The sequence below is a fragment of the Rhipicephalus sanguineus genome, chromosome 2 (genome assembly GCF_013339695.2).
Source record: "Rhipicephalus sanguineus isolate Rsan-2018 chromosome 2, BIME_Rsan_1.4, whole genome shotgun sequence".
Taxonomy (NCBI): Eukaryota; Metazoa; Arthropoda; class Arachnida; order Ixodida; family Ixodidae; genus Rhipicephalus; species Rhipicephalus sanguineus.
This window is the reverse complement of record NC_051177.1, coordinates 237,628,739-237,656,517: the sequence shown is the minus strand read 5'-3', so window position 1 is coordinate 237,656,517 and position 27,779 is coordinate 237,628,739. Positions and strand designations below refer to the sequence as shown.

The following is a 27,779-nucleotide window of genomic DNA, read 5'->3' as shown; positions in this document are numbered from 1 at the left end:
CTGAAGGTGGTCGTGTCGGTAGTGGCTGGGACGTGTAAACTCTGCCAGTAGCTTGGTAGGCGGCAGGGGGCGGCGGAGCACACGCTCGAGCAGCAACGGTAGCGTAGGTGAGTGGAGCCGCAACAGGCAACGGAGTCGAACTAGAGGGCAATGCTTCGGCAACTTGCGTCTCGATGACTTGACGAAGAGAAGGCGTCAAGGACGCCATCGGCTCCGATCTGGTCGTGATGATAGAGAGTTGCCGTGCGACTTCCTCACGAATGAACTGCTTTATCTGCGGAAGCAAAGCCGTGTGGTCGCAGCCGTCACGGCGCATGCCCAGAGATGAAAGGTCTGCGATATCTTGAGCAGGGCCACGTGTGGAAGCGCGCTGCCTGCGCAGCTCATCATAACTCTGGCAGAGCTGTATGACATCGGCAACCGTTTGAGGACTTTTCGCAGCAAGTACCTGGAATTCATCGTCATCAATGCCTTTCAGGATGTGCTTGATCTTGCCTGCTTCGTCCAGGGATGAATCGACGAGCTTGCAAAGCGAGAGCACATCCTCAATGTAGCTCGTGAACGTTTCACCCTGTCTTTGGACTCTGCCACGTAAGCGCTGTTCAGCTCGAAGCCGACGTACAGCAGGGCGTCCAAAGACCTCCGTGAATGTTGTCGTGAAATCCGACCAGGTGGTGCAATCGGTTCGGTGATTCTTGTACCAGAGTTTTGCAACGTCGGTCAAGTAGAAACTCAGGTTAGTCAGCTTGTCGCTGGTATCCCACTTATTGCAAGCGGCCGCCAGCTCATACTCGGCAAGCCAGTCTTCCACATCGTGCTCATCTGTACCACTGAATATGGGAGGATCACGCTGCCGGAGTGCGCCAGGGCAGAAAACAGGCGTCGGTGCGGCATCGGGAGCGCCCTAGGACGGTCCCGCATCAGCCATCGTGACGGGTCGCGGTAGTCTCCGGCTACGAGTTCCAGTAGTTCCAGGATGAAGACCAGGCGTACCCCGCACCTCCACCAATTCAAACGAGGGTGTGTTAAAGGCAGGAATTGTGACAACTGGACGTCGGTTTTACTACGACAAGGGCTAACTAGCAGCACAGGTACGATCGCTCGTCGTCGTCTTGTCTTCTCTCTGGTCAAGCCCCATGTCCACTACCTAAGCCATATTGTCCACTCCCTTGATTACAATATATAATATATATATATATATATATATATATTGTAACGAAGAGGAAGTACTCTGGCGCAGAGGCAGCATCATCGAGTGTGCAGCAGAGGCTCGAGCTAGCGAACTGCTCTCGGTGCATTGCGCGACCAGCGACCAGCTACACACTCATTAAATCGCCTTTATATTTGGTGGAGGTGCGGGGTGCTCTTCGGCATTCGTACCAGTCTCGTGCAGCGCCATATCCGACGGGACGGTCTTCTTCACGCCATCCCACATCTTCGTTACCCGACGAGACCTTCCGTTGCCTTTTGCTGCTCTTGGACCTTGTCGAAGGTTCCACCCACGATGCCCATTTATAATCATCACTCATCACCGCTGCCCTTGTTTTGTCACGAATGCCTTGGCCACGTCGAGACGGCCAACTCCTCACGAATCATTCCCGTCCCCGATGAGGTGTCCTCTACGGCCGTTTGTGAACTGGGTGCCCTCTCCGCGCCTGACCCAGCATCTACAGATATATTTCGACCATTGATCGCCGAAGATTTGACACCTTCGCAGCGATCACAGCTTCTCACCATCCTTCACCACTACCGCCCTTCTTTCGACGTTGCACAAACATCTCTAGGTCGTGCCGTAGCAGTCGAACACCACATCAACACTGGTTCTTACTCACCGCTGCGGCAACGTCCATATCGCGTATCCGCTACGGAAAGCCGCGTCATTGCCGACCATGTCGATGACATGCTCCGCCGAGGCGTCATTCGACCTTCACAGAGCCCATGGGCGTCTCCGGTAGTACTCGTCACAAAGAAAGACGGTTCTATCCGTTTTTGTGTCGATTTCCGGCGATTGAACAAGATCACGCTGAAGGATGTCTATCCACTACCGCGCATTGACGATGCTCTGGACTGTTTACAGGGTGCCGAATTCTTTTCCTCGTTAGATTTTCGGTCAGGCTACTGGCAGGTGCCGATGGCGGAGGCCGATCGCCCGAAAACCGCTTTTGTTACGCCAGACGGATTGTATGAATTCGCCGTCATGCCTTTCGGACTTTGTAAGGCGCCTGCTACGTTCGAAAGAATGATGGACAACGTTCTGCGTGGTCTCTAATGGAAGAGCTGCCTGTGCTACCTCGATGACATCGTAGTCTTCGCCCCTGACTTCGAAACACACTTGCGCCGCCTTCAGCAGGTCCTTACTTGCTTGACCAACGCCGGTTTGCAATTAAACCTTAAAAAATGTCGATTTGCCATGCGTCAACTCACCATTCTAGGCCACGTTGTATCCAAGGACGGCATTCTCCCGGATCCCGAGATATTGCGTGCCTGTCACTGCGTTTCCTAAACCTACTGCAATCAAAGAGCTGCGCAGTTTCATTGGCCTATGCTCTTATTTCCGGCGATTCGTTTCGAAACTTTGCGTCCATCATATCACCTCTCACACAACTCCTCGGCGACAGTAAAGATCTATCATCGTGGTCCCCTGCCTGCGACGAAGCTTTCACCGCCTTGCGACGGCTTCTCACGACGCCACCCATTCTTCGCCATTTTTGACCCTCAAGCTCCAACTGAGCTCCATACCGATGCCAGCGGTGTAGGCCTGGGTGCTGTGCTCGCACAGCGTCAACCTGGCCACACAGAATACGTTGTGGCATACGCGAGTCGCACACTTACCAAGGCAGAGACCAACTACAGCGTCACAGAAAAGGAGTGTTTGGCCATCGTATGGGCGCTTGGCAAGTTTCGCCCATATTTATATGGCCGTTCTTTTGACGCCGTGATCGACCACCATGCGCTGTGCTGGCTTTCGACGTGAAAGACCCCTCTGGCCGCCTTGCTCGCTGGGCGTTGAAAATCCAAGACTATGACATACGCGTGGTTTATCGTTCAGGACGGAAGCATGCTGACGCTGACGCGCTTTCCTTTTCCCCTCTCTCCCTGACGGCCACTGCTGACTCCGCATGTGAGAGCACATTGTCATCTCTTGACTTTGACAACATTGCTGTGGAGCAACGCAGTGACCCGTGGACTGCGTCTCTTCTCGACCTTCTCTCCGACCCCTCTAAAGTCCCAACATCGCGAACGCTCCGGCGCCAAGTTCCGCACTTCGCGATTCGCGACAAGCTCCTCTATCGACGCAACTACGCACTAGAAGGTCGCAAGTGGCTGCTCGTCGTCCCGCGAGCCTTGAGGTCGGAGATCTGTTCCTCTTTTTCCCGCTGACCCACAGTGTGGCCACGCAGGAGTCTTCAAGACGTACGAAAGACTGCGACACCGTTACTACTGGCGTGGCATGTATACCTTCGTCCGCAACTTCGTCCGCTCTTGCCGCGAATGTCAGCACCGAAAATCTTCCACCGCACGTCTCCGCCGGTGAACTACAGCCTCTGCCATGCCCTTCCCAACCTTTTGATCGGGTCGGTATAGATTTTTATGGGCCGCTTCCATTGACTTCCTACCGGCAAGAGGTGGATAATAGTTGCAGTCGACCACTTAACACGCTATGCCGAGACTGCTGCTCTTCAAAGTGCTACAGCACAGGATGTCGCCACTTTCATACTGCGCCGTTTGTGCTGCGTCATGGAGGTCCTCGAGAACTCCTCAGCGACCGTGGCCGTGCCTTCTTATCCGAGGTTGTTGAAAAACTGCTCGCTGAGTGTGCTGTTGTACATCGCACATGCACCGCTTATCATCCACAAACAAATGGTATTACAGAGCGCTTTAATAGAACTCTTGGTGACATGCTCGCTATGTGCGTCACACCTGATCACTCTAATTGGGACATAGTTCTTCCATTAATAACCTACGCCTACAATACCGCGATGCAAGCTACGACTGGTTTCTCTCCTTTTTACCTCCTTTACGGTCGTCACCCTTCCCACACCATTGACACCATTCTGCCCTATCGACCGGACACGTCCGAATGCCCGCCGATCTTGGACGCCGCCAGACACGCAGAAGAGTGTCGCCAGCTGGCCCGCCGCTTTACCTCCGATGACCAGAACCGCCAAAAAGCAATCCACGATGCCCAGAACTCGACTCCCGTTTTTCTTCCGGGTGCCCTTGTGTGGCTTTCAGTGCCGCATCGCACACCAGGGCTCTCTTCCAAATTTCTTCCTAAGTACGATGGGCCATACCGCGTTTTAGAACAGACTTCTCCAGTGAACTACCTTACTGAGCCTCTCACGCCGCCGTCTAACCTGCGACGTCGTAACCGCGAGGTTGTACACGTTCAGAGACTCAAGCCGTATCATGGTTCTACGGTCCCTGCAGACGACTAGTCGCCAGGATGGCTCCTTTTTTTCAGCGGGGCAATTGTAACGAAGAGGAAGTACTCTGGAGTAGAGGCAGCATCATCTAGCGTGCAGCAGAGGCTCGAGCTAGCGAACTGCTCTCGGTGCATTGCGCGACCAGCGACCAGCTACACACTCATTAAATGGCCTTTATATTACATACATATATATATATATATATATATATGTATGTATATATATATATATATATATATATATATATATATATATATATATATATATATATATATATATATATATATATATATATATATATACCCAACCGCGAACGAATGGGCTGACCGAGCGTCTCAACAGAACGCTGACCGATATTGCCACGCGCTTAATATGCCTGCGAGAAGGAGGCAGACGAAGACGCAGTAGCTCTCGCGCCAGTGCCTTTGTTTTGGCTGTGCTGTGCCGACCCCGTTCGGGACTTGGGGCCTTGTATCGCCGCCTTGTGCACGTCGCCTTTGTATTAAACGTGACATTTTATTGGTGGAGGCGCTGGGTAATCTCACCTATGCAACAGACCCCTTCCAGTAGCAGGAACACGAGCCAGAAACCGGAACTTACTCCAGTACACCGTGCTAGCCGGAGAATTCGGGGACTGGCCCCCGAGATTGTGCCCCGCTGTACAACTTCAACGTCGACAGGTATGGAGGATACTACTGCGTTCACCCCTGATGCCATCCCTGCTGCTGCAGCTGCAGCTGCAGGTGCACCCGCTTACTACACACTGCAAAAACCGCGCGTGCCGAGTCCCTTCCGTGGTGGTCTTTTTGAAGACGTGGAAGACTGGCTGGCTGAGTTTGAGCACGTAGCGGATTTCAATGGGTGGGACGAAGACGCGAAACTCAGGAATGTCTACTTCAGTCTTCTAGATGGTGCTCGTACATGGTTCCAGAACCGCAAGGGCCTCCTAACATCATGGCGCGAGTTCTGTCGCAGGCTCCTCGAGACGTACTCCAGCCCTGATCGTCGAGAGCGAGCTGAATGGGCCCTCCAGTCCCGCATTCAGATGCCTAATGAAGGTGTGGCTATGTACGTGGAGGATATGGTCCATCTGTTCAACCGAGCCAATCCAAACATGCCGGAAGACAAGAAGCTGCGACACTTGATGCGAGGTGTGAAAGAGCAGCTCTTTGGTGGACTCATTCGCAGTCCGCCTAAGACGGTTGCGGAGTTCCTCACTGAAGCCGTCGCCATGGAGAAGGCGCTGCAGCAGCGGAACCAGTATGATCGGCAAGTGAATGCTACCTATACTACCGGCCTAGGATCATTCCCGACTGACGTGGAAACGCTTCGGGAGCTTATACGTTCGGTTGTCCGCGACGAACTGCAACAGTTGCACCAGGCGCAGCAGCAGCCTACCACTAACTGCATCGCCAGCATCATACGTGACGAAGTGCAGCATGCGCTCGGCGCGCATCGTCGCGAAGCACCTGTTCAGGTTCCTGCACCACTTCAGGCGTTCACACCATCAAGTGAACCTCGACGTGTGAGTTACGCCGACGCTTTGAGACGCACCGTCCCGTCGTCGGTGACACCACCTCCGGTGAGCGGCTTCCAGCACGCCAGTTATGCCGACACATTCGGACACATCTCACCTGCAACAGTGCCGCTATCGGCAGCAGCGCCGTATGCCACACTTCAGTCTGCACAGGCGGTTCCTTATTTTGAGGACACTCGGCCCGTCGCGCGTAAATCCGACATTTGGCGCATGCCGGACCGACGACCGCTCTGCTACCACTGTGGTGAGGCGGGTCACGTGTACCGAGAGTGCCAGTACCGGCGACTTGGCCTTCAGGGTTTTCCTGCCAATTCACCCCGTCCCCGGTTCGGACAGCGACCACCCGAAATTGAAGATTTTATCGCTCGGCAGCGTCTACCGCCCAGGCGTCAGTCGCGTTCACCATCACCACGGTCGCCATCCTATTCGGGCAACAGGAGTCGGATGCCGCAAGGACGATCTCCGAGCCCTCACCTGGAAAACTGACGCCAGCGACCTTTCGAGGCGAGGCCGCTGATTATCGACGTGATGAAGACCTCGACCTCCAATCGACGAGACATCGGACCGACGGAAATTCGACGACGCATGTATCACAGCCTCGCGACATTTCAATGGACATACCTGTGCTTATCGACGGTCGGAATGTAACTGCTCTAGTAGATACTGGCGCTGACTACTCGATTATTAGCGGAAAATTGGCCAGCCTACTGAAGAAAGTTATCATGCCTTGGACAGGGTCCCACGTACGCACTGCTGGAGGACATGTTGTCACGCCGCTTGGTGTGTGCACTGCGAGGCTACAAATACGAAGTTCCACGTTTTTGGTCAGCTCCCTCGTGCTACGCGAATGCTCCCGCGAGTTAATTCTCGGAATGGACTTTCTTCGGGAATACGGTGCCATAATCGACCTACGCAGACGCTGCATTTCCTTTTCTACAGTCAAGGCTACGTCAAAGGACACCTGCCGCCGTACAGCCGCCCTTCGTGTTTCCGACGACAGTGTGACGATACCACCTCGTGCAAGTATCATGGTTCAGGTGATTTCCGAAGGAACAAGTGACGGTGAAACACTGGCAGAGTGCAACGTCTCTCTGTTGCTGGCGCTTGGAATTTCTGTGGCACGAGGCATCGTTGACATTAGGAACGGTCAAGCCGAGGTTATGATCACGAATTTCACAAATGAGCATCGTCACCTCTACCGTGGCACTGCCGTCGCCTACGCTGAAGCCTTGGAGGACGTCATTGAGTGTTTTACGTGTGAAGACAGTAGCCGCCATGGACAAGCCGTAGCAGATGTTGACATCAACAACGCACTGTCAGAAGAGCACAAGAAGGCCTTGCGAGAGCTATTACTTGAATTCAGGACGTGCTTTGCTCAATCGTCTAAAGTGAGTCAGACGCCAATCACGCAGCACAGGATAATCACTTACGATGACGCAAGACCTATCCACCAACAGCCATACCGTGTCTCGCAGAAAGAACGCGCAGCCATTAAGGAGCAAGTGAAGGAAATGATCAACGATGGCGTTATCCAGCCTTCGAACAGTCCGTGGTCATCACCCGTCGTCCTGGTCAAGAAGAAGGATGGTACGCTTCGCTTCTGTGTCGATTACAGAAAGCTCAACAACGTCACAAAAAAAGACGTTTATCCGCTGCCGCGTATTGATGACTCTCTTGACCGGCTACGGCGAGCGAAGTATTTTTCTTCCCTTGATTTGAAGAGTGGCTATTGGCAGATCGAGGTTGATGAGCGCGACCGTGAAAAAACAGCCTTTGTCACGCCGGATGGCCTCTATGAATTTCGAGTGCTCCCGTTTGGTCTCTGCTCTGCGCCAGCTACCTTCCAACGCATGATGGACACTGTGTTAGCCGACTTAAAATGGCAAAGCTGCCTTGTCTACTTAGATGACGTGGTCGTATTTTCAGCCAGCTTCTCCGAACATCTGAAGCGACTACGACAAGTACTCGAGGCAATCCGGTCGGCAAACCTTACGTTAAAGCCTCAGAAATGCCACTTTGGCTACGAAGAACTGAAGTTCCTTGGGCATCTTGTGAGCGCGGAAGGCGTCCGTCCTGACCCCGAGAAAACCGCCGCTGTAGCAGCCTTCCCGACTCCTGCCGATAAGAAAAGTGTTCGGCGGTTCCTTGGGCTATGTGCATACTACCGGCGCTTTATAGGCAATTTTTCCAAAATTGCCGAACCACTTACTCGACTCACTAGAGACGACACACCATTCGTTTGGAGCTCTGAACAAGAAACTGCATTCACCGAGCTTCGCCATCGCCTGGCATCACCTCCTGTTCTTGGGCACTTCGACGAGGAAGCCGAAACAGAAATTCACACCGACGCCAGTAACATCGGTCTGGGCGCGGTACTCGTGCAGCGGCAGGAGGGAGTTGAAAGAGTCACCGCTTACGCAAGTCGCACCCTATCACGCCCGGAGTCCAACTACAGTACCACGGAAAAGGAGTGCCTTGCCGTCGTATGGGCACTTGCTAAATTTCGACCGTACCTCTATGGCCGCCCATTCAAGATAGTGACGGATCATCACTCGCTGTGCTGGCTCGCGAACTTACGAGACCCTTCCGGACGACTAGCACGGTGGAGCTTACGTCTGCAGGAGTACGACGTCACTATCGTGTATAAGTCAGGTCACGCACACGAAGATGCAGACGCGTTATCACGCGCGCCAGTTGAACCTCCCGCTCAAAACCTCGAAGATGACTGCCCTTTTCTTGGAGCCGTAAGCATAACAGACTTAGCTACACGGCAGCGAGCAGACGCTGGATTGCGACCTATAATGGAACATCTAGAAGGCCGCAGCGTATCTCTGCCCCCGAATATCGCTCGCGGATTGTCATCCTTTTGTTTGCGACAGGGCGTGTTGTACAAGAAGAACGCAGCTGCCAGCAACAAAACTTATCTATTGGTCGTTCCAGCAGGGCTTCGTGACGAAATTCTATTTGCCTGCCACGACGAACCTTCATCTGGCCACCTGGGCATCACCCGAACCCTCGCTAGAGTACGCAAGTCATACTACTGGCCGAAACTTGCCGCTTGCGTTAAACAATACGTTCAAGCCTGCCGCGAATGCCAGCGCCGAAAGTCCCCATCTGTTAAGCCTGCGGGGTTACTTAATCCTATCCAGCCACCCAGAACACCCTTCGATCAAGTCGGCATGGACCTCCTGGGCCCGTTTCCCTTGTCGTCTTCGGGAAACAAGTGGATAATCGTCGCTACAGATTATTTAACCCGCTACGCTGAAACGAAGGCTCTTCCCAAAGGCACAGCTTCCGAAGTCGCTCAGTTTTTCACAGAGAGCGTTGTACTACGCCACGGCGCTCCATCCTGCGTCATCACAGACCGAGGAACGGCGTTTACGGCAAGGCTCCTTGAGCAGGTTTTTCAGCTAAGTTGCACCACGCATCGCAAGACAACAGCCTATCACCCACAGACAAACGGATTGACCGAAAGGCTGAACAAAACAATGACTGATATGCTGTCTATGTACATAGACGTACAGCACAAGACGTGGGATGAGGTGCTGCCTTACGTAACATTCGCGTACAATACCGCTACGCAAGAGACCACACGCTTCACGCCGTTTCGTCTCCTATACGGTCGTGATGTCCAGACGATGTTGGATGCAATGCTCCCCTGCGACATTGACAACATCGACAATCTTGACGAAGATGCTGAGTGTTTTGTGCAACGAGCCGAGGAAGCACGCCAACTGGCCCGCGTTAACATCAAGAAACAACAGGACGTCGACACACGGCGCTACAACCTCCGCCACAGACAAGTCGATTACCAACCGGGTGACCAAGTGTTGGTATGGACCCCCGTGCGCCGCAAAGGTCTTTCTGAAAAGCTTCTCAGTCGGTATTTCGGCCCTTACAAAGTGCTACGACGAGTGAGCGACGTCAACTACGAAGTCCTTCCGGACGGAAGCCAATCACCACGACGCCGACAACCACGACCCGAGATTGTGCACGTGGTGCGGTTAAAACCATACTATACATTGTGACATTGATGACATTAGGTTTTCGTTTGTGTTTACCGTAATGCTTCGTTTAGCATCGAGGCGATGCTCCTTCGGGAGGAGGGGCAATGCCACGCGCTTAATATGCCAGCGAGAAGGAGGCAGACGAAGACGCAGTAGCTCTCGCGCCAGTGCCTTTGTTTTGGCTGTGCTGTGCCGACCCCGTTCGGGACTTGGGGCCTTGTATCGCCGCCTTGTGCACGTCGCCTTTGTATTAAACGTGACAATATGTTGTCAATTTACGTAGACTTGGAACACCGTACATGGGACAGGATACTACCGTATGCCACATTCGCTTATAATACCGCATTGCAAGAGACTACCCAAGTGACGCCCTTCCAGCTTGTTTATGGCCGAACAGTCACCACGCCTCTGGATGCAATGCTGCCCGTAAACGACAATGCTGAACACAAACTTGACATCAGCGATTTTACCCAGAGGGCTGAAGAAGCACGTCAGCTGGCACGACACCGCATTCGACAACAGCAGCGCATCGATGCGGACCGATACAACTTGCGGCAAAGAGAAGTCGAGTATGCACCAGGTGACCGAGTATGGATATGGACTCCCGTGCGAACCCCTGGCCTCTCCGAAAAGCTTCTTCGTCGTTATTTCGGTCCTTACCGAGTACTCCGCCGAATTAGCCCCTTGAACTACGAGGTTACGCCAGAAGGACAAGGGAGTTCATCAAGGTGCCGACGTCGCACAGAAACTGTACATGTGGTCAGAATGAAGCCATATTACGACCGGCAGTGAACATTCTCTACTTTGTGCCGAATACCACTATCACCGACGCAGATAACGGCTAACACCGTGTCAACACCCTCGCCGCCATACGCATCGGGACGATGCGTTTGGAGGGGGAATAATGATGCAAGCCATGAAACAGTCTTTAAACTACGCGCGCCCTCCCAGCGGACAACGGCGCCTTCGCCGCACGCGATCGGATCGCGTGAGATTGTGACCAGGAGAGAGAGGAAGAAGAAGTGAGGAGCCGCTCGATCAAGAGGGAGAACGCTTCTTGTTTTTGACAAGTTAGCCCTCAATAAATAGTTCTCACAAGACTACCTGAATTGTTCGTTATGTAGCGAAGCGTTGTTAGTCTGTAATGGGTCGCCCTCTCGAACGCTTTCTAGTGGGTCGTCCCCTTCGGCTCCGCTCCTCGCGCTCAGAGCCCGCGCTCTGTCTTGACTGTCGCCGTTGTGCTTCGTCGACTAGTGCTGTCAATAAACGCCTTTATAATTTGGTGGAGAGTGCTGCGCCGTCCAACCAGCTTCGGTCCGTTCGATGCCCCTGGCGCTTCGATCCCGTACCGTGCCCTCTACCATGCCTCAAGACGCCGCCCAGCAAACGCTTCCCCCTGTACCGACACCATGCTCCGGTTCCCCCCGCATCCGCGACCCTCCTATATTCACCGGCGCGGATGGCACTGACGTGGAGGACTGGCTCGCGATATACGGGCGCGTGAGCGTACCCAACAAATGGGACGAGGCAGGAAAGCTGAGCAACCTGGTTTTCTACCTCGCGGGTGTGGCAAGCCTGTGGTACAACAACCACGCAACCGATTTCCTCACGTGGTCCGATTTCAAGACCGCCATCATCAACGTGTTTGGCCGACCTGCCGTACGTAAACTGCAAGCCGAACAGCGTTTACGTGAACGAGCTCAGCAGACCGGTGAGTCGTTTACCAGCTACATCGAAGACGTCCTCGACTTGTGCAAGAAGGCCGACGTAACCATGTCTGAGTCTGACAAGATCCGACACGTTATTGCGCTCAGGCTACTGGCAAGTACCTATGGCTGACGACGCTCGACCGAAGACCGCCTTTGTCACGCCCGACGGCCTGTACGAATTCAACGTCATGCCGTTTGGGCTGTGTAATGCGCCCGCCACCTTTGAGCGCATGATGGATACCGTTCTGCGCAACCTGAAATGGCAAACGTGCTTGTGCTACCTCGACGACGTCGTCGTTTTTGCTCCGGACTTTTCCACCCATCTTCAACGCCTACGGCATGTTTTGACGCGTTTGAGCGACGCCGGTCTGCAACTGAATATAAAGAAGTGCCGATTTGCAGCACGGCAGCTGACAATCCTCGGCTACGTCGTGTCCAAGGACGGAATTCTCCCCGATCCAGGCAAACTTCGCGCCGTGACCGAGTTCCCGAAACCTACGTCCGTCAAAGAACTGCGCAGTTTCGTAGGACTGTGTTCCTACTTTCGGCGCTTCATTCGAAATTTCGCGACTATCATATCGCCTCTGACGAAGCTCCTCGGAAGTAACGGGCCCCTCCATTCATGGTCGTCCGAGTGCGACGACGCTTTCGAAAAGCTCCGCCGTTTGTTGACGTCGCCTCCCATACTACGCCACTACGACCCTGCGGCTCCTACAGAGGTACATACAGACGCTAGCGGTGTTGGCCTTGGCGCTGTCCTTGCGCAGCGCAAACCAGGGTTCCCTGAATATGTCGTGGCATATGCAAGTCGTACGCTTACTAAAGCCGAGACCAATTACACCGTCACCGAAAAGGAATGCCTGGCGATCATCTGGGCCCTTACGAAATTCCGACCTTATTTGTATGGTCGCCCATTTGATGTGATCACCGACCATCATGCACTATGCTGGTTGTCGTCACTGAAGGATCCCTCAGGTCGCCTCGCCCGCTGGGCACTTCGCCTGCAGGACTACGATATCCGCGTGCTGTACCGCAATGGACGCCAGCATGCTGACGCCGACGCACTCTCGCGCTCCCCCTTGCCTGACGACAATACCCATAGCTCAGTGTCTCACAATGCCGTTTCTTCTATCGACATTCACACCATCGCTACTGAACAGCGCAAGGATCACTGGACCGCCTCATTGATAGACTTGCTGACTGATCCATCGGCAACACCATCCACTCGCGCGTTGCGTCGTCAAGCCCACCATTTCGCCGTTCGCGACGACCTCCTCCACCGACGCAATTACGGCGACGGCCGCCAGTGGCTACTCGTAATACCCCGCAGTCTGCGTTCCGACATATGCGAATCGTTCCACTCTGATCCGCAGTGCGCACACTCTGGGGTATCGAAAACTTACCACCGCATTCGCCAACGGTACTTTTGGCGAGGGATGTACCGCTACGTGCAGAAGTTCGTTCGCTCCTGCATTGATTGTCAGCGCCGCAAAACATCAACGCACCTGTCGCCGGCAATTCTGCAACCTCTGCCTTGCCCTGACCGGCCGTTCGGGCGCGTTGGCATAGACTTGTATGGACCACTTCCTCTAACGTCGGCTGGTAATCGCTGGGCCATCGTCGCTGTTGACCACCTTACGCGATACGCCGAAACTGCCGCCCTCCCAGCGGCTACAGCGCGCGATGTTGCTTCCTTCCTGCTTCACCGATTCATGCTGCGTCACGGTCCACCCCAGGAGCTGCTCAGCGATCCAGGTCGTGTCTTCTTGTCGGAAGTCGTCGAAGCCATCCTGAAAGAGTGCCACGTTGTTCACCGGAAAACTACTGCTTACCACCCGCAGACGAATGGCCTCACCGAACGCTTTAACCGCACGCTCGGCGACATGCTCTCGATGTACGTCGCCGCCGATCACACCAATTGGGATGCCATTCTGCCATTCGTCACCTACGCCTATAATACCGCCCCTCAGAGCACTACTGGTTTCTCCCCCTTTTTCTTATTGTACGGCAGACACCCGTCGCACACAATCGACACAATCCTTCCATACAAGCCGGATCCGTCTGAGTGTGCGCCTATTTCTGCCACAGCCAGACTTGCTGAGGAGTGTCGGGAGCTTGCCAAGACGTTTACTACGCATGACCAAGAGCGGCAAAAGAGCATTCGCGGTGACACCACCACTTCTTCGCCCACGTTCAGCCCTGGAGCACTCGTATGGCTCTCAGTCCCTACCACTGCACCTGGCCTCTCTTCCAAACTGCTGCCCAAGTACGACGGCCCCTACCGTGTCGTCGAACGCACATCCCCGGTCAACTACCTGATCGAGCCCATTGAACCATCTTCGGACATGCGCCGTCGAGGGCGCGACATTGTCAACGTCGAGCGCCTTAAGCCCTATCATGACCCGCTCATAGTGACAAGCAGTTAGGTCGTCAGGCGGCTCCCTTTTTCGTACCCGGGGTAATTGTAGCGAAGCGTTGTTAGTCTGTAATGGGTCGCCCTCTCGAACGCTTTCTAGTGGGTCGTCCCCTTCGGCTCCGCTCCTCGCGCTCAGAGCCCGCGCTCTGTCTTCACTGTCGCCGTTGTGCTTCGTCGACTAGTGCTGTCAATAAACGCCTTTATAGTTACAATATGTATATATATATATATATATATATATATATATATATATATATATAGAGAGAGAGAGAGAGAGAGAGATATTAGGGCCCGGTATCACATCCTGCTTAAAAGCAATGAATTCACAAGTCGCGACACGTGCACAAGGATTACAGGTGGTACAAGCAATAAGATCCACAACAGTCACTGATGCAAGACACTAAGTTTCCCCGCACTCTCATTCAAGCCGCCTGCGATTGTATTGAACTTAAAGATGAAAAAATCCGGCAGATCCCACGCACTGTGGGAATCGATGTAATGCGAAGCAGCGAGCAAAGAGCTGCATACATCGCTTTGTTTATTTTTGAGCCTAATGAAATCATTCATGCCATGGCATCTAGTTCACCATATATCGCATGTTTGTCATGCACGCGTGCACGCACAATGTGGTATATACCATGCCAATGAAACGTATATTCTGGTATATACACTGCATGACCGGTGATTTATGTTCATCACGCACTCCTGTCATGCAATACCAATTTGGTATATATCCAGTTATCTAAACGGCCGGAAGCGCACCATAACAGTGTCATGTAAATCATAACGTACATGACATGCATGACACAATTCGCATGTTAGGACATATCATTTATGTTCGTCATACAGTCACATCGCACAACACCAATTTTGGTGTATATCAAACGAGCGAAATGGCCGCGAGTCCACCATCAGCGTGGCATGTAAATCATGCCATACATGACATGCATGAGATAACTGATATTTATTCTCCAACCAAAGTTACGAAGACACGTAAAAACCCGACGTTTCGGAACCAGCTCGGTTCCTTCCTCAGGGGGGACTGCGGCGGCTTGGCAGCGGCCTCTTTAAGGCACTCTCGCGGCGGTTAACGACCCCACGCATTACCGAGGAGCGTAGCCCATGCGCATACACCGGGGGGAGAGTTCCGAGTGAACGGTTGATATTTTGAGTGGTCCTCTGTATATGCCACGACTCCAGTAGTAACCTCCTCCTCCACTTGGTTTCACTTTCGAGGATGGCGGTTCCGTTGAAGTCTATTCTGTGGTCAAATGTCTCTGCGTGCTCGGCGACGGCGCTGCGTTCTTTGTTGAGTTTACGGACGTCGTTGACGTGTTGCCTAATCCGTTCGGGGAAGTTTTTGGTCTCGCCGATGTATGACGAGGGGCAGTCGGCACACGGTATTTTGTAAACGACGCCGGGCGCCCTGTCTTTTGTTGGTCGGTCTTTCGGGCGGGGAAGGAAGCGGCCCAGCGTGCATGAAGGCACGTGCGCGATGTGCACGCCTTCTTTCCTAAAAATCCGAGCCAACGCCTCGCTGGCTCCCTGGACGTATGGGACCGACACGCGTTTTGGAGAGCTGTTCGTCAATGCTGGCTGGGAGTCGCGTAACCTCTTTTTCTCTGCGCGGCGGGCGACGGATCGAATGAAATTTCTGGGATAACCGTTTTTTCTGAGGTCCGCAATTACGCGGGCCTCTTCTTTCCGGCGTTCCGTGTCAGTGGAACATATCTTTTTGGCTCTCTGAAGTAATGTGGACACAACGGAGGCCTTGTGGGTGGAGGGATGGGACGAATCGTATTGAAGGTACCGGCCGGTGTGCGTCGGCTTCCTGTAAACGGAGAACTCCAAGTCACTGCCCCTTCTTGCCACCTGGACGTCGAGAAAGGGGAGGGTGCGGTCGCGTTCACACTCGACCGTGAACTGTATGGCTGGGTGAACGGAATTTAGGTGCAGTCTGAAGTTTTCAATTTCAGATGTCTTCACGACACAAAAGCAATCGTCCACGTAGCGAAGAAAGAGCTTGGGTCGCGGCGAGAAGGAGCCAAGTGCTTCCCTTTCTATATGTTCCATGGTCAGGTTTGCCATTGTGACGGAGATGGAGGCTCCCATTGCGGTTCCACTGTTTTGCCTGAAGATTGTTCCTTTGTAGGAAAAATACGTGCTGGACAGGCAGAATTCCAGTAGGCGGCAGAGTTCGTCAACAGTGAGTGGGGTCCTTTGACTAAGCCATCGTCACCCTCAAGAGCGTGTCTTCGTAACTTTGGTTGGAGAATAAATATCAGTTATCTCAGTTTACTTACCCAACCAGACAGACTTCTGTCTAATGTTTACCTTCATGACATGCATGTCATGGTTTTTCATGTTACCACCTGTCATTTACGTTCGGCATACATTCGCGTCACGCAATGCCAATTTTGGTGTATATCAAGCTAGTGAAACGTCCATGAATGCACCATGAGCGTGGCATGTAAATCATGACATGCATGTCATGGTTTTCATGTTACCACCTGTTATTCATGTTCTTGATGCAGTCACATCGCGCAATACCGATTTTGGTGCATATCAATCTAGCGAAACGGCCGCGAGCGCACCATGAGCGTGCCATGTAAATCATGTCGTACATGACACCTATGTCATGATTTTCATGTTACCACCTCTAATTTACGTTCGTCATACAGTCGCGTCGTGCAATACGAATTTTGGTGTATATCGAGCCCGCGAAACGGCCACTAATGCACCATGAGCGTGGCATTTAAATCATGACATACAGGACATGCATGTCATGGTTTTCATGTTACCCCCTGTTATTCATGTTCTTCATACAGTCACACCGCGCAATACCAATTTTGGTGTATATCAACCTAGCGAAACGGACGCGAGTGCGTCATGAGCGTGGCATGTAAATTATGTCGTGCATCACACGCGTGTCACAATTTTCATGTTGCCACCTCTAATTTACGTTCGTCATACAGTCGCGTCGCGCAATACCAATTTCGGTGTATATCAAGCCAGCGAAACGGCCGCGAATGCACCATGAGCGTGGCATGTAAATCATGGCATACGTGACATGCATGCCATGGTTTTCATGTTACCACCTGTTATTCATGGTCTTCATACAGTCAGATCGCGCAGTACCAATTTTGGTTCTAAAAAGAGACACGGCGTGCAAACACGGACACAAAAAAGAGATCAGGACACCACAAACGCCGACTAACAACTGAAGAGACGCACAACGACTGAAAAGAAAGAAGGCACGAAAACTTATCTGCGCATGCCCATGCACCCGGCGAACCTATCAATCCGGCACGCGTGGCGGCCTACGTGGAAGATAACTGTTAAGGCATTTGATTTCATCTTTATGCAAGTTAATCGACGGTTGGCTCACGCATGCGCTACCACTATTATCGATATGCCATGCTTCAATCATCAGGCGCGTTTCTTCATTTCTATGCCGGTACAACACTGCGCATTCATCGAATTTTGGTGTGCACTTACAATCTCGACAATGTAAAGATAGATTAGAAGGTGAGCCTCCTGTTAGCGATCTCTTATGTTCCAACAATCTCTGGTTAATACATCGGCCCGTCTGTCCTACGTAGAAGCGGCCGCAACTGAAAAGGACCTTATACACCACACTCGTACGGCAATCAGTGAATTTGTTGGTGTATTTTACGAAACAATTATTGGTCCGCTTCTTGTCTTTCACTCGCTCATTCTTCCTCTGCACAGCGGCACAAATCTTACCTAGCTTATTGGCAGCCGTGAAAACAACATTAACGCCGTATCTACTTCCTACCTTCTTTAGCCTATGAGATATGCAATGAATGTACGGAATACCTACGACCCGTGTCTTCCTATCGCTTTCTGCAACCATGCTCGGACTTAACACAATAGACTTCTTTAAACGCTCAGCGACCGTGGCCACCGCATCACGAGGATACCGTATACATCTAAAAGACGCGTAACCTGTGCGCTAAAGCTATCACTCATTTTGTGCTCACACGACTTGGTGAGGGCTGACTTAAGGCAAGACATGGCGATGCCGTTTTTTACAACCTTCTAGTGCTTCGACGAAAAATTTAACAGCGGTTTGGAAGATCTAGGAGAATACTGCCAGCACACGTGGTTCTTCTGGAACGTTAAGGAAATGTCTAGAAATTGTATTCCATTATTCTGAGGCACCTATTTAGTAAATCTCAGCCCTCCTCCATTTAATTCAAATTTTTCGCTCACGGAAGTTACCACCTTTTCAAAGTCCTCATCACTACAAAAAATCAAGTAATCGTCCACATAACGAAAAACCTTAATAACCGAATTACCTAAGGCGCCTTCCAAAAGATTGTCAATCTTGCTAAGGTATAAATCACTAAGAGCCGGAGCAACCTTAGAACCAATACATATCCCTGATTTCTGCACATAAACACCTTCCTTCCAACCTACCAGCGTCGACTTTAAATACATGTAAAGGATTTCTAGAAATGCCCCGGTAGAAACACCACATTTATCGGTGAAAACCGTCTGGTGCCCTTGTTCGTTAATACATTCATTAACACTTTTTAACAAGTCCTTATGCGGCAAAGAATAATACAGGTCTTCAATATCCATACTAAAAGCTTTACAACAGTCGGGGTTCTCCTCTGAGAGGAACTGAACTAGCGCCTGAGAATTACGCATACGAAAAGGGTCTGAAAAACTCAAAGAGGTTAAGCAGTTCTGCAAATAACTAGATACAGCGACTTACCAGGTGCCTTGCTCTGAAACGATTGCTCGAAACGGAATCTCGTTCTTATGTGTTTTGGCTGAAAAAAAAAACAATTCTAAAGTAAGTGATTTAGCCTTCTTGACATTACATGCAATTCTCTCAAGATTATGTCTTAACAAAAGGCCGACAGCAAGTTGCCTAACTACCGATGGCTTAAGTTTTACCGTCCTAAAATTCTTTTCTATGGCTGTTAATGCTTTTTCTGAGAACAAACTGTCCGGCATAATTACAAAATACCCTTCCTTATCTGAAATTACTGGCCTGAGTTTCTTCTCAACACAGTAATTAACCAAAGGCCGGATATGATCAGAACACTTGAAATGCATATTAGAACCCTTGATGCTAGCAACGCAGTCTGAAATGCAGTGGGAACGCTCTTCAGAAACAAGTCTAGTGATTGTACGCGGCAAACTTAAAACGTCTATTGGTTTCAGGTTCGGCTTAAAACAGTATTTAGGACCTAAGGCTAGAGTTTTGCAGTGACTATCATCTAAGGCAGCTCCTCCAAGGACTAGCAAGTTATTTTGCGGTGAAACATTAGAAATAATCTTCCTCTTACATGCTTGAAGTTCTCGAAGTTTTACCCACCATATGAATTCCGTATGCTGGTTAGCTACCCTCATCCAGTCGGCGTATATCTGCTTCTGGCGGCGGTCGTCACATGAAGTCGAGCAACGGACCTTGAGGCATTCCTGGTAAAGTCTCACTTGACGAAGTGACGCTTCTACGTAGGACAGACGGGCCGATGCATCAACCAGAGATTGTTGGAACATAAGAGATCACTAACAGGAGGCTCACCTTCTAATCTATCTTTACATTGTCGAGATTGTAAGTGCACGCCAAATTTGATGAATGCGCAGTGTTGTACCGGCATAGAAATGAAGAAACGCGCCTGATGATTGAAGCATGGCATATCGAGAATAGTGGTAGCGCATGCGTGAGCCAACCGTCGATTAACTTGCATAAAAATGAAATCAAATGCCTTAACAGTTATCTTCCACGTAGACCGCCACGCGTGCCGGATTGATAGGTTCGCCTGTTGCATGGGCATGCGCAGTAAGTTTTCGTGCCTTCTTTCTTTTCAGCCGTTGTGTGTCTCTTCAGTTGTTAGTCGGCGTTTGTGGTGTCCTGACTTCTTTCTTGTGTCCGTGTTTGCACGCCCTGTCTTTTTAGAATGAATACTTACCAACTAGCTCAGCTCTCTGTTATTCTAAGTATGAGCACAGTCCGACGAAACTGCGCAGTTCTTTGACCGACGTAGGTTTGGGAAATTCGGCCACGGCCCGAAGCTTGGCCGGATCGGGAAGGATTCCGTCCTTGGACACGACGTAACCTAGGATTGGCAGCTGCCGTGCTGCAAATCGGCACTTCTTCAGATTCAGTTGGAGGCCGGCGTTGCTGAAACGCGTCAGAACATGCCGCAGACGTTGAAGATGCGTGGAGAAGTCCGGAGCGAAAACGACGACGTCGTCCAGGTAACCCAAGCACGTGTGCCATTTCAAGTTGCGCAGAACGGTGTCCATCATGCGCTCGAAGGTCGCGGGCGCATTGCACAGACCAAACGGCATGACGTTGAACTCGTACAAGCCGTCGGGCGTCACAAAGGCTGTCTTCGGTCAAGCGTCATCAGCCATGGGTACTTGTCAGTACCCCGAGCGCAAATCGAGAGATGAAAAGTATTCTGCTCCTTGGAGGCTGTCAATCGCGTCGTCGATTCGCGGCAGCGGATAAACATCCTTCCGAGTGATCTTGTTGAGCCTTCTGTAGTGAACACAGAACCGCACAGAACCGTCCTTCTTGGCAACGAGAACAACAGGAGACGCCCATGGGCTGTCCTAGGGTTGAATAACGTCGCGTCGAAGCATACCGTCGACTTGCTCATTAATTACCCGACGTTCTGTGGGAGACACGCGATATGGACGTTGCCGCAGTGGTGGTTGGGCGCCAGTGTCGATGCGATGCGTAACAGCGGACGTGCGGCCGAGAGAAGTTTGCCCGACATCGAAAGAAGAACGAAATTCTTCCGACAGGCACAGAAGCTGGGAACGCTGGACCGACGTAAGGTTGTCAGCAATGGCGGGACCAAATACATCCGCGGGTGATGAATCAGACGTGGAAACGGCACTGATGGTGCGGGAACTGGTGCAGTGCGAGTCATCGGGTGCGTCCAGAACTAGTGCGTCTTCGAGGGGCTCCACTCTGCGGAGACATTCCCCTCGCACCAATGTAACAATGTGCGGGGATGGGTTGGTAACAAAAATAGCAGTGCTACCCTGAGTGACTTGCACGGTCGCGAAAGGTACCAGCAACCCTGTAGCGGCATCGTCATCCCTCACGATCATCATCATCCTTTTTTACCACCTACGCGCCGCGCCTCTCGCGCAAGGTATGCTCAGAGCTCGAGGCGCGAGCGAGAAGAACGAGCTCACGCTCCTGGCTGTCAGGACGCCGGCAGCCGCTGTCGCTCTGCTTACAAGGGCCTTCTAATAAAGTGGCGAGACTTCGGCACGGCCACATCGGCCGCCTTCACGTCTCTCTCTCGCTACAATTGGTGACCCGGACAACCACGCCCTTCGACGAGCGGCGCTGCCATGTTGCCTTCACCCTGCCCGCCAGTGAAGCCGTTCCACCCGGCCTACCCCCGAGCGTGTTTATGCAGCTCGATGCTATTCTCGCACTGAATGGCATCACGGCACAGCCGATGATGCACGCCGCCCTATTCCAAGCGCTGCCGGTTGAGCTACATCATCTGTCCGCCGCGTCGTCATCCAGCCCGCAGCCATACGACGACCTCTGCGCTGCGGTGCTGGCCCGCTACGGCGAGACGTACCGCCCGCTACCGGGGACCCGTGAGTTCCAGGTTTCCCCTCCAACGCGAGCGGTACCACCCGGCCTGCAGCCCTCCCATGACGGCGAGCTACCTTCCCCGGCCATGTCTCTTTCTCGCTCTCGTCCGGCCACTAGCGCAGCAGTTGCTGCGCCCGACCACCCACCCGACGAGATTCCGAACGTTGCTGCTGCCTTCGACCAGTCCGCCACGAGGTGCATTCCTTCGCCACCCTCGGCCGACGGTCCATCAGGCATGCCCGCCATCCGCAAGTCTTCTCCGACCTCGACGGCTCGCGACACCTCGGAGCCATCAGACTCCACGACCGCTACCTTGCAGCAGGCCCTGGAGTCGGACATGGACATCGCACCGTCCGCTATTCGCTCCCCAATTGTGGCGGATTCGCCGTCCTCGTCCATCGACCATCACCACGTTTCAACAACCTCGACACTATGTGCGTCTTGCCAGCAGCGACCAGCATTGACCTCGCAGTCCACCGCAGCTGAAGTTCGAGCACCGAACCAACACCGGCCGAACTTGCGAGACGCTGCTACGATGACGGAAGCGTCTGAGGACGAATTGCCTGGTTCGCCGATGGCAGAGCAGCCCGCACATGCCACGCCTGCCGCAAAGGCAGACATCCAACACGCCGACCTACGCACGAGACCCCGTGTGCCGGGCACAGGCGCGGGCACAGGCGCGCTGTCGGAACCTCTGGCAGAGCCTCCGCCTGCGGTGTTCCATGACATCCCTCCTCCGGAGTTCTTAACGGGGGACGCGAACCAGCAGCGGTGTACCTTCAATGCAGGCATGCCCTTTGACACGGCGAAAGCGTCTTCTACCGCTGCCCGACGCGCTTACCTACCACGTGCCGTACACCTAATCCCTACTCGCATTGCGCGTGGGATGGTTCTGCAACCACGACGTTCCCGCGTCCGTCGACTTGTATACCCGTGCCAGCACGTCCGCCGCAATGCAAAGCTGAGGTCGGCGTTGCGCCGCCACCGACATCCGCGTCAACGCTGTGCCCGCACAGGAAAGACCGATCGCAGCAGCTACTCGTCGATGGTTGCTCGTCGTGGCTTCACTGTGCCATTTCGCATTGTTTCGCGCACATCGCCCACACCGGCCCATGTGCACCCGCCCTCAACTCCATCTGCAGGTACCTCTGCCAGCCGCGCTCACTCGCGCTACCGAATGGCACCATCAAGTCGTCGTGGGACCCGCCTGGCCACGACCCCAGCGTACTTTCGCCCAGTACTCCGCCCGCTGCGCTTCTCCCAGAGCCGCCCGCCAGAGACCTAATGGTTCCCGAATAGTCCCTTACCGTTGACGACCTAGACTGCCCACGGACGTTTTTTTCTCGCGTCACAGTCTTGTATACGCCACCATCGTTTTTTTTTTCATTTCGGCTTCATTTCTGCGGGGGGGAGTAATCTGTAGCGGCATCGTCATCCCTCACGATCATCATCATCCTTTTTTACCACCTACGCGCCGCGCCTCTCGCGCAAGGTATGCTCAGAGCTCGAGGCGCGAGCGAGAAGAACGAGCTCACGCTCCTGGCTGTCAGGACGCCGGCAGCCGCTGTCGCTCTGCTTACAAGGGGCCTTCTAATAAAGTGCGAGGACGTCGGCACGGCCACATCGGCCGCCTTCACGTCTCTCTCTCGCTACAACCCTTTCCTAGTGCAAACGCGGGTCAGATGGCGAAAGGGGTGCAATGGTGTCGCAGAGACCGGCGCAGTAAACTGGCACGGCCGTCGACGAGTTTGGGGGAACTTTGGTATCGTCTTTGACGAGGATCTTGGTGAATGCCGATGGACTGTCTGCCGGCGTCAAATGTGAGAACGGTGAGAGTTCGAGGGCGGCTGGTGCGCAGTGAATTATGGCGTCGTGGCGGGAAAGAAAATCCCATCCCAAGATAACGTCGTGGGAGCATGCAGCAATTATGATGAACTCGACGTCGTACAGAACGCCCTGAATGACGACGCGAGAAGTGCATACTGCTGTAGGCCTAATACTCTGGGAGCTGGCGGTACGGAGGGACATCCCAGAAAGTGGCGTCGTCACTTTTCGGAGTAAGCGGCTAAGTTTTGCGTCCATAACGGATACGGCGGCTCCAGTGTCGATAAGGGCAGATGCGCGAACACCGTCCACAAACACGTCTATGACATTCGATGGACTTCGCTGAGGGCTTTTACAGTTCGATAGCGTCGCAGCCCTTGCCTCGTGGACTGCGACGACTAGTTTTCCTGCTCTCGTGCGACAGAACGTGGCCGCATGGGTGACAGTGAGCGACGTCGTGGAGACGGATAGCGGCGAGTGGATGGAGCTGGGCGTGACGTCGGTGACATAGGCGGGTCGTAGAATGCACGACTGGACTGGCTCGTGGTGGGTGACGCGACTCGAGGCGGCTGCACGCGATGACAGTAACGCGCCACGTGACCGGCATAACCGCATGCAAAGCAGATGGGCCGATTGTCGGGTGTGCGCCATCGGTTCGCCGGGGCAGGTCCCGCCCATGTCGCAGGATGAGATTGACGGGGCGGCTGCTGAAACGACTGCATGGTGGGTTGCAGTCAGGGCCTAGGTATGACGGCAGCATACGGAGCCGGCACGCCCGCTTCGAAGGACGGAGGTCTAGCGGCGGCTTCGGCATAACTCAATGGAGCAGCCGCAGGGATTGCCTGGTGCGTCCTGGCGACAACTTGAGCGTAATTCTGTGGCGCAGGAGTCGGAGGTTGCCGGTGGTACTCAGGCATCACCTCGGCAATTTCCTGCTCAATTGCTCGTCGGAGGGGAGGAAGAAGGGTCGTCGACGACTGTTGAACGTGCGGCGGGTGGGCGAAGGCCAGGAGAGAACTGGCGTGCGATTTCCTCGCGAACGAATGCCTTCACTTCTGCTATCAGCGTGGCCTGGTCAGGTATGGCCGCCAAGCCAGCAAGCTCTTCGTCGCGTGATGGAGAGCGACGGGTCATCGAAGGTTGCCGGCGGAGCTCCCTCATAGCTCTGGCACAGTGTGATGACCTCGGCCACGGTGGAAGGGTTTTTGGCGAGCAACATGGTGAAGGCATCGTCGTCAATGCCCTTCATAATGTTCCGGATCTTGTCAGATTCGGACATGGTGCCGTTGGCTTTCTTACAGAAGTCCAGGACGTCTTCGATATAACTGGTGAAAGATTCACCGGCCTGCTGAGCTCGTTCGCGTAAGCGCTGTTCTGCTTGCAGCTTACGAACTGCAGGGCGGCCAAAAACGTTGATGACGGCGGTCTTGAAATCCGACCAAGTCGCAAAATCGGACGCATGGTTGTTGTACCACAAGCTTGCTACTCCCGCGAGGTAGAAGACCAAGTTGCTCAACTTGCCTGCTTCGTCCCATTTTTTGGGTACGCTCACGCGCTCGTAAATTGCGAGCCAGTCCTCCACGTCGGTGCCATCGGCGCCAGTGAAGATAGGTGGATCGCGGATGCGTGGGACACCGGGACATGTGGTCGGTGTGGGAGGCGGCGTTTGCTGAGCGGCGTCTTGAGGCATGGTAGGCGGCAGAGTACGGGAACGAAGCTCCAGGGGCATCGAATGGGAGCACAGCACCTCCACCAATTTGTTAAGCTGTTTATTGGACAGCACTCGGCGACAATGAGCTATGGCGACAGTCAAGGCAAAAGCACGGGCTCCGAGCGCGAGCGGCGTTTAGAAGAGGACGACCCACTAGGAGCCGCTGGAGAGCGCAACCGTTAAACAGTACCAATTGCTTCGCCACAATATATATATATATTGCCGCGCACGCTTCTTTTTGTATTTCTATCCTGTCCCCCCTCCCCAGTGTAGAGTAGCAGGCCAGAGCAAACTATACCTCAGGCCGACCTCTCTGCCTTTCTGTAAATAAATTCTCTCTCTCTCTCTCTATGTAACCGGTCCGTCGAACGTATAACCACTGCCTTTCGCAAACGGCACCCGAATATCTGGGAACCTTCCAGGTTATTTTTACCTTGTCTGAGAGGCTTGAGCGCGCGAACGGGAACAGTTCAGATTATTCTGGAACTAGCGCGGCCACCAGTGATAAGACTCAAATGTTCGATGCCGCATTAGTGATGCATAACTATCGATGGTACAATCGATACTATCGATAGTTGCGTCACTATCGAACTGTGGATGGTAAAAAAAGCTATCGATAGTGAATTCGATAGTACAATCAATAGCACAAAATCAACCGCGCGAACTCCACTGCAGCGTAGTCGTGGTTCCCCGAGTGTGTGGTGTATGGTGGAACAGGAGGAGCAGCCTTAAGGGCAAGAAATTTTACATGTTTGTGTTGCTGCACACGAATACTTGGGTGACACACGATAATTAATATTGCATTTTGTGATTTGCGATTCACTCGGAGGCGCTCACGCTTGACAGTTCGTCGTCCGCGATGCCCTCTCACCGATCCCCGTCTATTCTCTCGGTTCTCGTTTAATCCCTCCCTGTCCCTCGTGCACTACTAGTGTCTTCCACTGAGAGAGACAGTTGCGGGTTGCACTTTCCTCCTCATTTCCTGTTATTTTATTTAAGAATCACTTCCGCCCTGCATTTTCTGATTTCAAAATAAAAATTTCAAAACTAAGTTTCCTAATTGCAAGGTGTAACTGGTTGCTTTTGAATATGCATTTATTGATGGACATATTCCGGCATTTCCACGGCGGGTTTAATTTACTTCTTTCACCAAAAAATTGCTCATAAATTAAACGAACCGAGTATTGCTGATAGTAGGCCATCGCAAATGTTTTGACAATAACGCTTAACAATGAAACTGACAATAACGTTTAACACTGAAAACAAGAATATGTTTCCAACATAGCTGCCAGCATAAAAATGCCATAAAAATGCAGGGCACGAAGCATACCAAACATACGAGAGGGCATAGGCGTACACAGAAATTTTGTCGAAGGTGGTGGGGGTTCCTACTTTCCTCCATATATGTCCGTGCGTGTGTTTGCATGTTCGCGCTTGTATGCATATGTAGATATAGAAAACGTAAAAATGTTCCGGGGGGGGGGGGAGCGAATAAGACCCGCCCTCCTCAGCCCACTGCAAGTTTGAAATTCACAAATAATAAATCTTTCCAAGAATTTCAAAGAATGATGTGATCTCTTCGATATTCTGTGATGTGACTGCTAAACACGGAAAGCAAGCGAACGGAAAACGCAACGCAGATATCGCAACGACAGCTGCCGGGAGTGGACAGAATCACCAAACATGACAATGTTTCATCGGCCCTTGACAATCTCCAATAAGTCTTTGCCACTTTCAGTTTAGAGAAACTCCTCTCCGTATCGCCACTGAAGGGCGCATTATAAGGAGTGTCTTAAGTGCCACCCTATAGTGTTTGGAACGTTATCCTCGAGGTTGTAATCCAGTACGAAGCGAAGGGCGTTAACAAGGCCGTTATTATTTGTGTCAGCGCTTTCCTTGTCCTTGAAAGCCCGATGAAGGTCGCTGCACGGTCCAGGAAGCACCGCTCTTTGTCGAAGCTTTTGTTACTTTGTCGAGGAAATCCAACAGGCGCATTTCTGCGTAAGCGCTCCTCGATTGAAATAGTCACATCGTCGAGCATTTCATAGGAAAAATTCCCCTTGAATGATTCTTCTCGATTAGTTGCTTCGTATAAACCATTGTAGCCGAACTGTCATTTCATCAACCGCAACCGCGGAGCTGGCCTCTTATTGGAATTAATGCACATGCATTGATCAAGGCCCTTGGCGGTCGCCACATAGTTCTCGTATCGGTCGTTCGGTAGTTTAATTCTACTCTGAACATTCTCTAAGCAGCTGTATACGTGTGACAATGACAGCTGTTTTGCACTGAGTACTCCTGCTTGCGGAGTTGGGCTGAAACAAGATGTCATACCAAGCTGCAATGACTACAATGCGCAGTGTCAGAAGCCTTAACTAAACGTGCTGCGAAAGAAGGCAAATTCTTTGTCTGATAAAGAGATACAGTCCTGGCGTGCTATGCAGGATTGCCCGAGTTTGGTGAAACTCGGGATCTTTCCGAGCTCTGGCGACACCCCCTTTTGAACGAGCTAATAGTACGTGAAGGTGAAATCCAT

The 27,779-nt window shown here is 52.6% G+C and overlaps 1 protein-coding gene across 1 annotated transcript in view; it reads right to left on the bottom strand.

Moving 5' to 3' along the window:
• Positions 1-27,779, bottom strand: part of LOC119384176 (elongation of very long chain fatty acids protein AAEL008004) — a 582,544-nt gene that overhangs the window by 238,536 nt on the left and 316,229 nt on the right. The gene's annotated exons all lie outside the window — the stretch shown is intronic.